Source organism: Labrus bergylta, chromosome 8, assembly GCF_963930695.1.
Source record: "Labrus bergylta chromosome 8, fLabBer1.1, whole genome shotgun sequence".
In the NCBI taxonomy this organism is placed as follows: domain Eukaryota; kingdom Metazoa; phylum Chordata; class Actinopteri; order Labriformes; family Labridae; genus Labrus; species Labrus bergylta.
Window position 1 is genome coordinate 20,858,956 of NC_089202.1, and position 14,150 is coordinate 20,873,105.

A 14,150-nucleotide genomic window follows, 5' to 3' on the forward strand; every position below is an offset into this window, starting at 1 on the left:
GTTTTTCAGAGCTACAGAGTTTTAATAGAGACCACATACGTCAGCCCTCAACAAGTCCTCGTGCTCCATGGGACTCATGTCTATTATGTCGAAATATGTGTCTTCTTTCAACATTCAGTTCCTCAAAGCTTCTAATAAATTCTAATGAGACCAGTTTAAATTACAAAAAAGAAAAGCAGAACAATGGAAACTATCAGAGCAAAAAGACCAGTGATGAATGAACTCCCACAGAGTTGATTTCTACACTTTTTCAGGCTTTATATAGCTCCACACTTTTTAGAGTCAAATTAACCCTTTTCAAATAGTTAAACATTTAACACTGTGAGAGAGTTTCCTTTTCAACTCGCTAAACAGAGCTAAACTAACACTTAGGGATTAGACAAGTAACTCTGCTACGACACTTTTTTTACTACCTGGGGTAATGTTAGTTTCACTCCCTTAACCCATAAGAACCCACGGTGACTCATGTGTCAGACACTTTAAATTTTCTCCTTCAGATTATCAAATGGAGTCCCTAAGTGACAGATACTGAACGGGTTCATGTGACAGATCATGTGAAGCACTTTCCCAAGAACCAAATTTCCCAGATGGCTGTATGTCAGGTCATCACATGGGGCCAAATTAGCAAATTTTACAAAGCTTGTATTTGTTTCTAAAGGTAAGATCCAAGGTATTTAACAATTGTAATGCTTAAATAACATGTCTTTTAATATATTTAACCTGTTCTGACCAAATTTCTAGAACAAATTTACATAAAACAAACATTGCAAGTGAACAAGTGAAGAAGAACCAACAGACTTGAAACCAAAAGAGAATTATTTTAATGGCTGAAAAAGACAAACATTTAACAACTGAATCAACTTTGGGATGCATATCTACTTGTCAGGAGGCAGGGGGTCTCCAAGTGTGGAAACAGGAGAAGAAGGGGGAGTTTGAAAGAAAGCATATGTTTCCATCTGAAAGTCGGCTCTGAAAGTAAGCCTTTTATGGGGGAAAGGGTACCTCAGTATAAATGTACAGCAAACATCCTGCCAGAAAGCACACGTATTTATCATATCAAAGCCCATCCATAAAAACAGTAAGATGAAGATACATTACATATGTGATATATGATTATGAAATTCACAACACCTGGTTGAAAGTGGCACTGAAATGTATTGGTATAAAATGTCTACAACTTCCTGACACCGCTCACCAAAGGGGAAGAAATATATGTAAAAGAATAATAATTATAAGTAAGAAATAAATCACAATCAAGATCTCTTTCAGGGATCTTATAAAAAATAAAAGTGTGTGAATATGGTTTTTTGAGGCTCCGGGAGTCTATTCAGGGTGGATGCACAGCAAAGCCTTTTCGTGTGTTCCAAATTCATGTCACCTTCTGTGTTCTCATAATGGCTGAGGAACTTCTCCACCTTCTTCTGTTTGACATCTGCCTTGGCATTGAAAAGCTCCTGGAACTTTTCGTACTGGCTGATCACATGCGCCTCTCGATTGAAGTTCTGCTTGTTCACTGACGACCTCTGTAGTTCCAGAGCGATTTCGTCAAGCTCATTCTGGATGCCTGCAAGCTTCTGGTTGACAGGCTCAATCTGTTTACTCAGGTAGCTAACCTCTGTGCTGTGTGGGTTGCTGAATAACTCGGCAGAGGCAATTAACACGGCCTCCAAGATGGGGTTAAGCTTGCCCACAGTGGAGGCAAGCACGGCTGACGCTTTCCCCATCATCTCCACTCCATTCTTGATCATGTCTTTGTTTTCGGCAATCCAATTTGCAACGCTGCCCATCTTTGTATCTTGTATTTCACATCAACTGTAATCTGTCTTTTTTGGTGCCTGAAAGAAGAGAAGAAATACAACACTCTTGTAAAAGTCTATCAATGTGCTATTTAATGACAATTCTACAATTCACTTAGTAGACGCTTTTATCCAAAGTGACGTACATCAGAGAGTAAGTGCAACACAGGCAAGGATCTAGAATGGAGGAAAGAATGTCAGTAAGTGCAAATGAACAGCTTTAAATCTGATTGGACACAAAGGAGTTGACAGGCAGAGCACATAGGCAAAGTACAACATCGCTGGCTGTTCTTGAGAGTTCTAATCAGTATAGAAACCTACTTAAAGACGTTGTTTATTGAAAAACACCATCGTCAATACAATCATCATCATCAAAAATAATATCAAAACCATCATCAAGTCGTAGGTATTCATGAAAGAGCTGGGTCTTTAGCTTTTTCTTTAAGGTGCAAAGGGACTGTGCAGATCGAATGGAGTTTGGAAGTTCCTCAACAAGACCTCAACTCAACATTTAGCTGAATTTGGCCTGTTTCTGTTGGAAATACTGATTTCACTTTCATCAAAATGAAGGTAAGACATGAAGAAGGAAAGAGCAAGAGATAAATGTGTTCCTTTTTGCTTCAAATGAATTCTGATGAAGGTAAAGTTTAGTAGAAGTGAGAAGAGCGAAACAATGGAAACTACATTTTGAGGACTTTCTTTCTTTCTTTAATTTGTTCTTTAATTGAACCTAAAAAAAATGATCAAGAAGGTGATGGAGATGCCTGCTCAATCAGAGTAAAAAGAACTCACCTTTCTTGCTGGATATCCAATTGTTTAGAGTCCTGCTGGTCAGTCGTCCTCACTGACTACCTGTATACCTGTGAGCAGTGGTCTTCCTGGGATGTTTATATAGTGTCCCTCTACAACTACAATTCTACAATTCACTTAGCAGACACTTTTATCCAAAGCGACGTACATCAGAGAGTAAGAACAACACAAGCAAGGATCTAGAAAAAAGGGAACAATGTCAGTAAGAGCAAACGATCAGCTTTGAGTCCGATTGGACACATAGGTGCTGACAGGCATTGCACAGAGGCAAAGCACAACATTGAGGGCAGTTTTTGAGAGCTCTAATCAGTATAGAAACCATCTTATAAGTCGTCGTTATCAAACAAAAACAATCGTCACAACCATCATCATCATCAATAATATCGAGACCATCGTCATTAAGTTAGTAGGTATTCATGAAAGAGCTGGGTCTTCAGCTTTTTCTTAAAGGTGCAAAGGGACTCTGCAGATCGAATGGAGTTTGGAAGTTTGTTCCACCACCGGGGGGCGACAGAGGAGAAGAGTCTAGTCAGAGACTTAAGACCCTGTTGTGAAGGTTGGATCAGACGCCTTTCATTGGCAGAGTGTAGTGGGCGGGAGGGAATGTAGACCTGGATGAGAGAGTTAAAGTAAGGAGGAGCCGTTTTAGTCGCTGTTTTGTAAGCGAGCAGGAGAGTTTTAAATTTGATGCGAGCAGCAACTGGGAGCCAGTGTAAGGAGATGAACAGCGGAGTGACATGTGCTCTTTTAGGAAGGTTGAAGACCAGTCGTGCTGCTGCATTTTGTATCATTTGCAGAGGTTTGATAGTGCATGTAGGAAGACCTGCCAGTAGAGAGTTGCAGTAGTCGATGCGTGATATCACAAGAGCCTGTACCAGGAGCTGTGTAGCGTGTTCCGACAGGTAAGGTCTGCTCTTCCTGATGTTGTACAGGGTAAATTGACATGACCGGGCAATCAAGGCTACTTGAACCTTAAAAGTTAGCTGGTCATCAATCATGACACCCAGGTTCCGGGCAGACTTTGTGGGCATGAGTTTGGTTCTTCCAAGCTGGATATTGATCTGTGGTTGCATAGAGGGATTGGCTGGGATGACAAGGAGCTCAGTCTTTGAAAGGTTGAGTTGAAGGTACCGTTCATTCATCCATTTAGAGATATCAGTTAGATATCAGTCCCTCTCCACCCCTCCTCCATCCCAAGAATTCCTTCAGAAACCCCTCAAAGGGATAAGGGGCACTGACACAGATAAAGTCCTGTAAACACTCGACAGAGGTGCATGGACACCTAACACCCTGGGAAAAAAACTTTGCACCCAAGGCCATTGTTAACCATGGGCTTTAATGGCAAAGAGGTCGGACAGAAAGAATAGAAGAGGATGTTTGTATTGAAAATGAAGCAAGTCAGCCGAACAAGAAGAGCGCTTGGAGAGCATGTACACCTTGTCCCTGTGTCAGTCTCATCCCACTCATGACTTGTTTTTGAGTATCCAAAAGTGGATTGTAGATATTTGCAGGGCCTCAACATTATGTGACATGATGAGTGGTACAACAAAATGATGCTGGTAAACACACTGTGGAGGCACGAGTGTGATGTTACACAGCTGGAGGACCTAGTTTCCACGCTCTGTGTACATTTTGTTGTGTTGCACTTTTTGTTTTCCAGTCAATTGTCTCTTACCATCTGAATTCTTTCTATGTTGGCAGTTTTCTGCATTTTTCTGATTGTCTGCGCCCCTGTAGTTCTGCTCGTTCATCGATGTGACCTTCAAAGGCGTCTGTGGCATACTGCAGCATAAACGCAAAGTGTTCAAGTTCCTGTAAAGTTTTGTATATAATATGATAAATATATGCCCTGGTTTTGTATGAGAAAATGTATTCCATCTAAAACAACATTTCAACCAAAAGGTTGGCATTGTTTCCTGACCTTGTTTAGTTGCTTTCCCTTTAAGGAATTAAAAACCTCGGGCCTTTGTTGTCTGCATTTATATAAAGGTATAAAGATGAAGATAATGTAAATCCGTCTGCTGCTGGCATGTGAATAAGTCGTCAAAAAGCTACAAGTGGTGGATGAAAATGTTCTGTGCTGCAGCTCACACCCCCCGCGCCGCCCCCCCATGTCCCTGCACTTTAGAAAACTTGAGCAGGGACCTTTAGCTCCTGGTCCATACGATTGGAAAAGCAGCTGCAGCGTGACTTTATTTCCTGCTGATTATCTGTATTTGCATGAGCCACACAATAAAAGGAAAAGTCAGGAGAATTACCTGCTCAGTCATATGATAATTTTTAAAATGAAGCTGCACCAGAATCTTAAATGATATGATATGATGATGAGGAATGATAAAAATGTACATTTACTTACTTTTCAGAAAATGAAAAACTACCTTCCAACCAATCCAACAACAGAGGTTATATCGTCTTTTTTGTTTGTGTCTTCAAGCTGAAAGATTGAATGAATTCCCTGCCAGAGGAATCTATTGACCTCCTTTTATCTTCTTGACCCTTTCCAGTTGCGAGTCTTTCCTGCTCACCACAAGATGTCTCCTCTGCACGCAGGAAAGTGGCTCACCCCATGAGAGAATATATGCAGCATATTCTGGAAGGGATGGTGCTTGAAAACGTCAGTATCAATAATTCAGAGATAAGAAAAGGCATTATAAGAGATATGTACAGCTTTATTTAGAATGAGCATTATAATACAAAGACAAAGAGATGTGTGAACTAAGATATTAGCTGGATGAAAGATCAAGATAGTGGAACTAACTTTATAATATATGTATAAGTTAAAATAAATTATCTATAGCTGTTAACAAGATGCTGAGAAATTATATAATGAGTAATATGTGCTAAAAGACATTTTCTTTCATGTATGTCCACTCCTCAGGATTACATCAGTTTGTCAAAGGATTGCTTCACAAACAGAAAGTTGTTAGCAGGCCCTCTCAGGATTTAGTAACCGTCATACTGGATTAGTGTGAATCCCATGGGAAAAGTAAATGTGGGAGGGACTGACAGCTCTCTGACTACAGCTGAGCTGTAAAAAATGAAATGTTAGAGTGATGCAATGTATTCTGGATTGTGGGATATTGCCAAAGGCTAACAGAAGTTCACAGTTTTTTAAAATGTTCTCCTTTAGGCATACAAACAGGCCTGCAGAACTCTTAAAGGACCCCTGTGGAGCTCCTCAACCTGTTTACATATCAAAAAGGTGGGCCCTGCAGGATTGTAGGTGCATTCATTTCTGAAGTTTGATAAACTACAGCATATGAAGAAAAATCACACAATTGTGTGTCATTCTTACTTGCGACAGGACCGTTTGTAAGTCACCCAAAGAGTTTGTTGGGTTCTGAGGGGTGTTCTGCCCTACCCTCGGGGTGAATGCTCTGCCCCCTCCTCATTTACATTTTTCTCAGAGATAAGAGAGAAGACACATTCCAGACGACAAAATAGTGATGCCTTTGCAGGTACGGTCACAGTTTATCATGTTATTATAATGTATGATGTACTGATGTTACCATATCAATTGACCCCTCAGCTCCGTCTAACAACGATGCTGCTGTTATGACGACTGAGATGTGTGTGCCTATCAAGGAGCAGTTGTCCCCAATGTTTTACAAATGTTAGCGTAATAATTGTTGACGAAAAAGACAGAGAACAATGCACCATATGATGCAAACCATGCCCAGAATTTGATTAAACCAGCTCCACAACCAAAGACTGAAGTGTTAACAAAATGTCTGCAGCTAGCCAAAAAGCTTAGCTTCCGCCTCTGAAGTCTAACAGCATCCATATTGTTCCAGCTGTATCTGCTTACGATCAAAGCTTTACTGCCTGTGTCTTCTTTAGTCTTTTATCTTAGGCTCATGGAAACATGTAGTTCCTAATTCTAGACCCTGTTGGAAGTTCCTTTAACTCTGACTCAGTAATTCATCAATGGTTATTCTTTTAAGCCCCCTCTTGAAGTACTTAATGTTCCCATCTTTGCATCTATTGCTTCATTTGTACATAAGTGTTTTTGTTCATAATGTATGTGTAGAAATGGACATATTTATGTGCAATAACTGTATCAGATAATTTAAGAAAAACCATGAGTGCAGCAGGGAGATTTTATTTCTAAGATCCTATGAACTGCCAGCTGAAAAAAATCTCCCCAAAATTAAACATGTCTACAATAGTGTATGACTGTGGCTACCAATTTGAAGTTGTGAATGTTATGATTGCATCAGTGTTAAATGCAGACATCCCAGGGGGGTGATATTATACACATTTTTATAATAATACATGTCTTAAGTCGAAAGGCTGGCTATCTGCCTTCTGTAACTTAAACAACCCTAGCAACATGTAAAAGTAAGTCAGTGATTTGATATTAATAATGTCTCTGGTGATACTATTAACATGTCTGACTGTGCAACCTCTACATATTGAGATTCTCACTCACTGAGATTATGCAAAGACTCCTAATTGTATCTAATGTATACATATACAGATCATGTGTTTTTGTAATCCCAGGCATAAATGGATGAATCAGATAAAAGATGAAGGAGAGTTAAAAAAAAGAGACTTGAGCAGTTACATGATTCCCAGATCTTGAATACATCCTAACAAGAACATTATTGTCTGCACCAGTAACCCATCCAATAGTTCTTTGAGACATTAATCTAAAAACCACAGATGTTAATGCTTTTAAAAAATCATTGCAGAGGCTCTGCTTGTCAACAGACAAGGCAGGCAACTGCTCGGGGTCCCAGACCAGTAGGGCCCCCCTAAGGGCTAACAGACTTAAACCAAAGCAGTGGACCAAAATGTGCAAATTTTGCAATGACAGTCGGAAACCTCCTCTGGTTGGAAGGCCCCACAATTCATTTTTGCCTGGGGCCCCCACAGACCCTAGAATCAACACTGTCTCATTGTAATCCTTATTGCCCAAATGATTTGAATGGCACATACGAGGTCATTATGTATCAGCAGTCTAAGTTCTTATTCGTTTCTGAATTTCTTTGGCTTTCAAAAATGCTTAAATTGTATTTGCATGTGTTATAAATTCTTTGTTTTAAAGGTTTTACTTGTCCTCTTTTTCTATCCTAAATCTTGCAGGGTACCAGCTTTATTTGTATTTTCTGTTTACAATCTTTTCATTTGCTTATGTCTGTGAAGCACTTTCGTTAGTTCCCATTGTTTGAAAATAGTTACAGATAAGTTTGACTGGACTTAACTTTACTCGACTTAAATTTGGCCTTCAGGGAAATAAAATGTTTTGTTCATGAAGTGAATCAACCCTGAGCGTCAGCACACACAGTATTTTAACAGTCTGTAGTTTTGGTAGAAAGGTGGTGTTTCCAGTCTGAGTACATCCAGCCCTCTCACTTCCCTCTCCAGATGTTTCCAGGTCAAAGACAACATGGTGTTCAGAGACAGACTAAAACATCACTCGGGGTAAAGAAGTCACAGGAGGGCAGGGCTGCAGGGAAAGTGCTTCCTCAGTCCTCACTTCAAGGCCACTTGTCATGGAAAACAAAAGTGACAGACCTGCTATCAAACTTTTAGGTCATTTTTGGGAGAAAATTACATTTTCTTTTTTTTTTTTAGCTTGAATGGACTGGTAGTAATTTGATGGAACAAAATTAACATTATTGCAATAAACTTGTAATAAAATAATAAATGAAGAGACAGGAGCATAAGGGACATCTTTAACTGTTATCATACAGATATCATAGACCAACACTTAGTCACTTAGTGTCGCAATCCCTCGTTTTATTGAATTGTTGTGTGGAGTTTAATAACACAACTGAACTCTGACCGGCCTGAGTCACACAACAACGATCTGTCCGCACAACAATGACTCCGACAGCGACACACAGCCTCGATACAAGCACATCTGTCACACAGAGATCAATAAAAACTGGGGTTAGATCTGAGGAAACAGATTAAGGTTCAGTATCTGGAAGAGGGCGGATTATTGATTTTAGACAAATTACCCCCAGAGACATCCTGCCCTTTCAGAAGACAGTCAAACCACCTTTATACCAAATGGAAAGTAGAAATTCAATAAGTCTTACTGGAAGACATTAACTAATCATGTTGTTGTACTGCTTATTTACAAAAAGCCTCCAAAATAGGCTTGTATGTACCCATTGAAGATTTAAAAAAAAAACATACTAAAGGTTAATCTGATTCCACACAAACATATTAGAATTACTCTTTGTGATTTATGGTTTCGTATCAGTTTTTATTCTTCAATAAATCATGTATCTAATACCTTCTCGTACTTTTCCTTTATTTTAAATAAGCAACACAGGCATATCACAGAGCCGCCAGCAGAGATGGTCAGCAGTTAAGCCAGGACATTGCAAGAAAAAGAAACGTGCACCTAATATGACAACTGCATGATATTGCATGTGCAGACTGCTAGGACAAAAAAGAGAGGAATTAAGGCAGGGGATTGAACATGTTCTACAAACCAGATCAATAAAGCAATTACAGCTGTAATTCACTAATGCGTTTGTGGACAGACAAATCAGCCTGGGGGACTATTTATAACCCCTTCCTGATGAGGAAACTCCCAGAAGCTGTTGAGGTTACACATCATCGTCCTCTGGCCTCCCACTAAAATTATACTGTTGCTTTTTTAGGAAACCACACAGTGTTAGTTACAGAGTGAACTCCTACACAAAAATGCAACTGAGAAAAAATATAGGAGTCATTCCTTACAACCAGACAGTGTAAAAAGATGGACAATATGGCAGAATAGAGCAGCCACTTCTTGTGGAGCTCCCCCTACTGACTGGTTGCAGTATAGGTCAGCTCTGCCTCCTCTGTCAGACGGGACATGAGTGAAAATAATCCTGTCAAGCGGGACACCAATACTGTGGCTCCACCAGCAGATCCCTACTATGCTGACTTTGGCTGTGACTTCCTTGCTTTTGATTTTTTTTTACGATTAGAGGAGTTGGAGACACACTGTCCATCTTTATACGCAGTAAATGTTCACAACTTGGTACCTGTCTTTACTTAGTTGCTCCTAAAGTTAAAAACGTTTTTCTTTTTTTGGCTCGAAAAAACATGTTTGTTTTCAAAATGTACAACTCTTCTTTTGTTATATAATATACACATTAGTCAAGAATAATGCATAAAGTGAGATTCATGGGGTTTGGTTTGAAGTGTTTCAAATGTACACAAACCGAAGTACATGTGCCAACCCAGGTTCAACATCAAAGTCCTCGGTGGACTGGATTGTGGTTTCAAACATAGCTTTGTGCACCTACAGTCCTCTTTGGGAACTTTCTTCCTGATGTCAGGACAGACTTCATCTGTTTCAAAACATAGAGTTCAGACTGAAGGGGGGGCTGTGCTAGTGTTTCCCTCCAGGCCTTAAATTATTACGTCCGCCCCGTCATCTGATCCTCTATGTTTGTTGAGGTTCTCATGAGGATTTGATGCAGACTGTGATAGATTAACCCACTGAAGGAGTGACGTGGCATTTCCTGGTCCTCCTCTCTTTCATTTCCTCTTTCTCACGCTTTTACTCCTTTACTCGGTCCTCCCTTGGGGTTATTATCCGTAAGTTCAACTCCCCTCTTTGTGTTGGACTACAAGATGAACTAAGCTTATAGGTATGGACAAAGAGTAAGGTCTTTTACCTGATTTTTTTGAAGTGTCTCAAAATAACACTTGTTATGGGTTGACACTATACAAATAAAAATGGATTGATTGATTGATAGATGTCTGTTACTGATAAAACCAAAGAGAGTGTGTTTTTCTCCTGTTTTTAGCAGGAATTTCTGCTTTTAGAGACTGGAGCCAGAAACACAAGCCATTAAATTCTCATTGAAAGTCTGCAAACTTTTATTTATTACGTCCTGATTAATAACACATGTGAAATGTTTTCTTTTCTTTTTCAGAACACAGAGGAGTTGTTGGACATATTAAAGGCTTTAACCCCTTTTGCTAAAGAAAACATGATTGTATGAGAGAAGACAGGCAGACAAGAAAAGATCTGCAGACTACAAATGAGGGAAAACAGATGGGTTAGCAGCAGAGAAAAAAGACTAAAGGTCAGGGTGAAGGAGAAAACACATTAATATTCTGAGATTCTTGATTCGTGATAATGATATGTGTGTGTGTGTGTGCAGCAGTTTACTACAACAGCACAGGGGGGGTTGGAGAGAGACAACATCGCGCCTTGGAGAAGAAAAGCAGACATCGATGGTATCCAAGGAGTAAAGGAAAACATGAGGGAAACTTTGAGGCTCTGCAGATGGCAGAGACACATGTTTACCATCCAGAGGAATTCGTCTTAAAAGCGTTGCTGACAGATGGATTCCCGACACATTCATGACACAGGCAGGCACATGACGACCCTCTGCACCACAGCAGGTTAAACTGCAACTAAAGATGAGACCAGGAACTTATCAGCATCTACTTACATACACAAATACAAATTATAGTGACATTGTTTTTCATTGGTGCATACCAACGAAAAATGTTGTATCATCACAGTACTCTGTCATGTTTGCAGGTTAATAGATTTACTCCAGCTTAACACTTCTAAAGTACACATAAAAAAAATGATATTCAGTCCACTCATGTTGTTTATTAAAAGTATGCATACATGCAAGATCATGTCAAAGTTTCTATCAAAAAAAGTGCCCTATATGTTCCTCTTTCACTTATGGGGTGGGGGGGGGGGGGGGGGGGTCTCATGACAAGACATGACGTAAAAAGAGGAATGCGGAAGTGGCAGACACAAAGCAAATGAGTCTGACGTTATGATGGATTTTTTTTGGCCTTTATATAAATTTTATGTTATGGTAACTGGAGTTTTTTATATTTAATTCAGTATTAATAAAAAACATCCTTTTAGTGTTTTAGTTATTTCTTGTGGATCTGTGATACCTTTGCTGTGTGCTTTTTATTTATTGTTTTACGTCTGCGTTTTAGCCACTGTACCTTTAAGAGGCTAACCTTTCATGTGATTATTTCTCATTGGTTAATTGACAGAGGCGGCCATATTTGTTTTGTACATAAAGACTGTTTTGTAGCATATCTGTAAACCCTCCAGTGGAAGACAATGTGCTGACTGTGACTCCAGTTCTTATCTACAAGTTATTTTTCACATTTACGTCTTCAGTTAGTCAGGTAGTTATTTCACTGGAGTCATAGGAAACAAAACACTGTGTCAAACTTGGTGGCGGCCATGTTGGAAGACCTCATGTCTGTGCTACTGAACACCTGGCAACATTTCTAAAGGTAACACACACTGAAAGTCCAAATCTGATTAAGTTTGAGAGGCAATGGCTGCACACATAGAAGCTTAGTGACTAGCAATAGCTAGCTTTCTGTCAGCTGGGAACCAACATCACCAGAGACAATGTTAGCAAGCAAGCTAGCCAAAGAATGCTAACTGCTAACAACTCTAGTCAGAATCTATACATACATGTTATCCTCAAATGTTACCTCTACATGATGCTAATACTTTAGTCTATAAACTAAACCCTCAGATGGTTGTGTAGCTGGACGCCATCCCTGCTTACTGGTTATTTGTCTGTTCGGCATTTATGAGCATATAAACTTTGTATTTCTCTCAAATATATTGTACATTGTGAGCTCCTGGATAAGTTGACATGGTCATTCTGTGCTAAGGCAGTTTTTACGTCATGCTGGAGAAACTTGTGTTAAAAACTGAATTTTAAAAATGATTAACCAACAAGAGGAGGAAAATTCACACACATGATCAGTTGTTTTATATAAAAATGCTTGATTTCACCAGGTGATTGTAACATAAAATAACTAAGAAACTTATGTACTGGTCTTTAAAATTTGATGTATTCTGAGTCTATATCAGTCTTTATTGGGCAAAGTGGGAGCTTTAGAGTTCTGGGTTCGGACCTGCAGCCAGTGTGTCACTGAACAAATGTTTTAATGCTTTTTATTGGATTAGTCCACTCAGAGAGCGGCAGGCCGGTCGATGGTCCACTCGGGCTGATGGGTAATAGCATTATCCTGTGTGGGCCGGGATTGGCAGACATCAGCGGACAGACCTATCTTACCATTGATCGTCTTTTCCCTCCAGGGCCACTCTGACGCTCGCCTCCATCCACGGTTTCATTTGTTTATGAAATATTGATATTGGCTGCTATCTCCAGTTGGAGACAAGGAGATTGAGTTTGATGGAAGCAGGGCGTGTGGGGAGCTGGGAGAGGGTTAATTTGAAGTTTTTTGTGAACTGAAAGTCTTTTTTTTCTGCGAGGGTACGTAATCCATTTATTATTTCTGCAATTGCATCATGATAGATTTTTTTATTTCCTAAATAAATAAATAAAACTTGCAGCCCAAAGCCACAGGAGAGGAAGGGGAAACATCTGTGCCTGATTACCGTCAGTTCTCTAGTAAATGGTAGAAATCCAGAATCGAGTCATCAACTTTCATAATGTCTCACTCAAAGTGCACTTTCACTTTCACTGAAACAAAGCAAAAAAGCAAAAAAAACTCGAATTAATTGTCATTTAAATGTTCAGAAAGGAAAATCAGTCTCTGAAGCATTCCAGACTTTCTTTGCAAAAATGCTCCAAAATCATTTTTCACATCTTTTAAACATCAGGACGGCACATCACAACATGGCCGACAGATGAAGAAAAAGATTTGAATAAAAGAAAAATTAAGCCCTAAGAGGACGTTCATCTGTACATTTTATTTTACCCTGCTTTCCTGGGAAAACGACTTAATTTCAGTCGTTTGCAGAGCTCTTGACCTTTTTATTTATCTCACCATAGCGAAGCAGCTTTTCTGCCACTGGAGGGAATCCTGGATAAGAGTGATGTCAGCTGAAGAATCAGAGTAGGAGCGTGAAGTCAGTGTAATATAGTTCTGTAGATCTGTATGTTAATAGCGCCCTCTGTCTGCAAACCTCCTCTGGTACCATCCCTTCATCAGATTTGTCCTTTTCTTCCATAACGCCTTTCTTTAACCTTCACTCGACCACAGAACAAGCAAACTGTGGCTCTTGCGGCACAGGATGGATGCAGGGGGATCTGGTCGGTAAACAGAGGCTTCAGTCTTCCTATAATGACAGTCAGGATTGACGGGCTTCCACAGCTAAAGCCTTTTATGCAGGGGAAGAGCCTCCTGGATCAATAGCAGTTACCTAGGCAAAGCCCACACAACCACTAATGAATCCTCTGGCTTACAGTGCAGGCTGCTGCTGAGCTCTACACAGGAGAGAAACCTTAGAAATACTGACCACTCTTTGTTAAAATGTGAAAACTACTCCCTAAAGATGTTGGCTACCTTGATTTAAAAGACAGAAATAATGAGATTAGGATGATGCTACCTGACCTTATGATCAGACATTAAGAAAACATGCTATGTTGAAGTGCTGGCTTCTCTGACAATAATGCAGCAGCCAGTATGTCCTCCTTCTAACTTTAGATTCTGGTCCTGAATGGTCTGGATTTGTTTTGACCAGAGAAGGTAGGCAGTTTTAAGGCACCCTTAGGGGGCCGTTTTGGACGCCCCTCAGTTTGTTAAGCAACAGTTAGAGACTGCTTCATATAG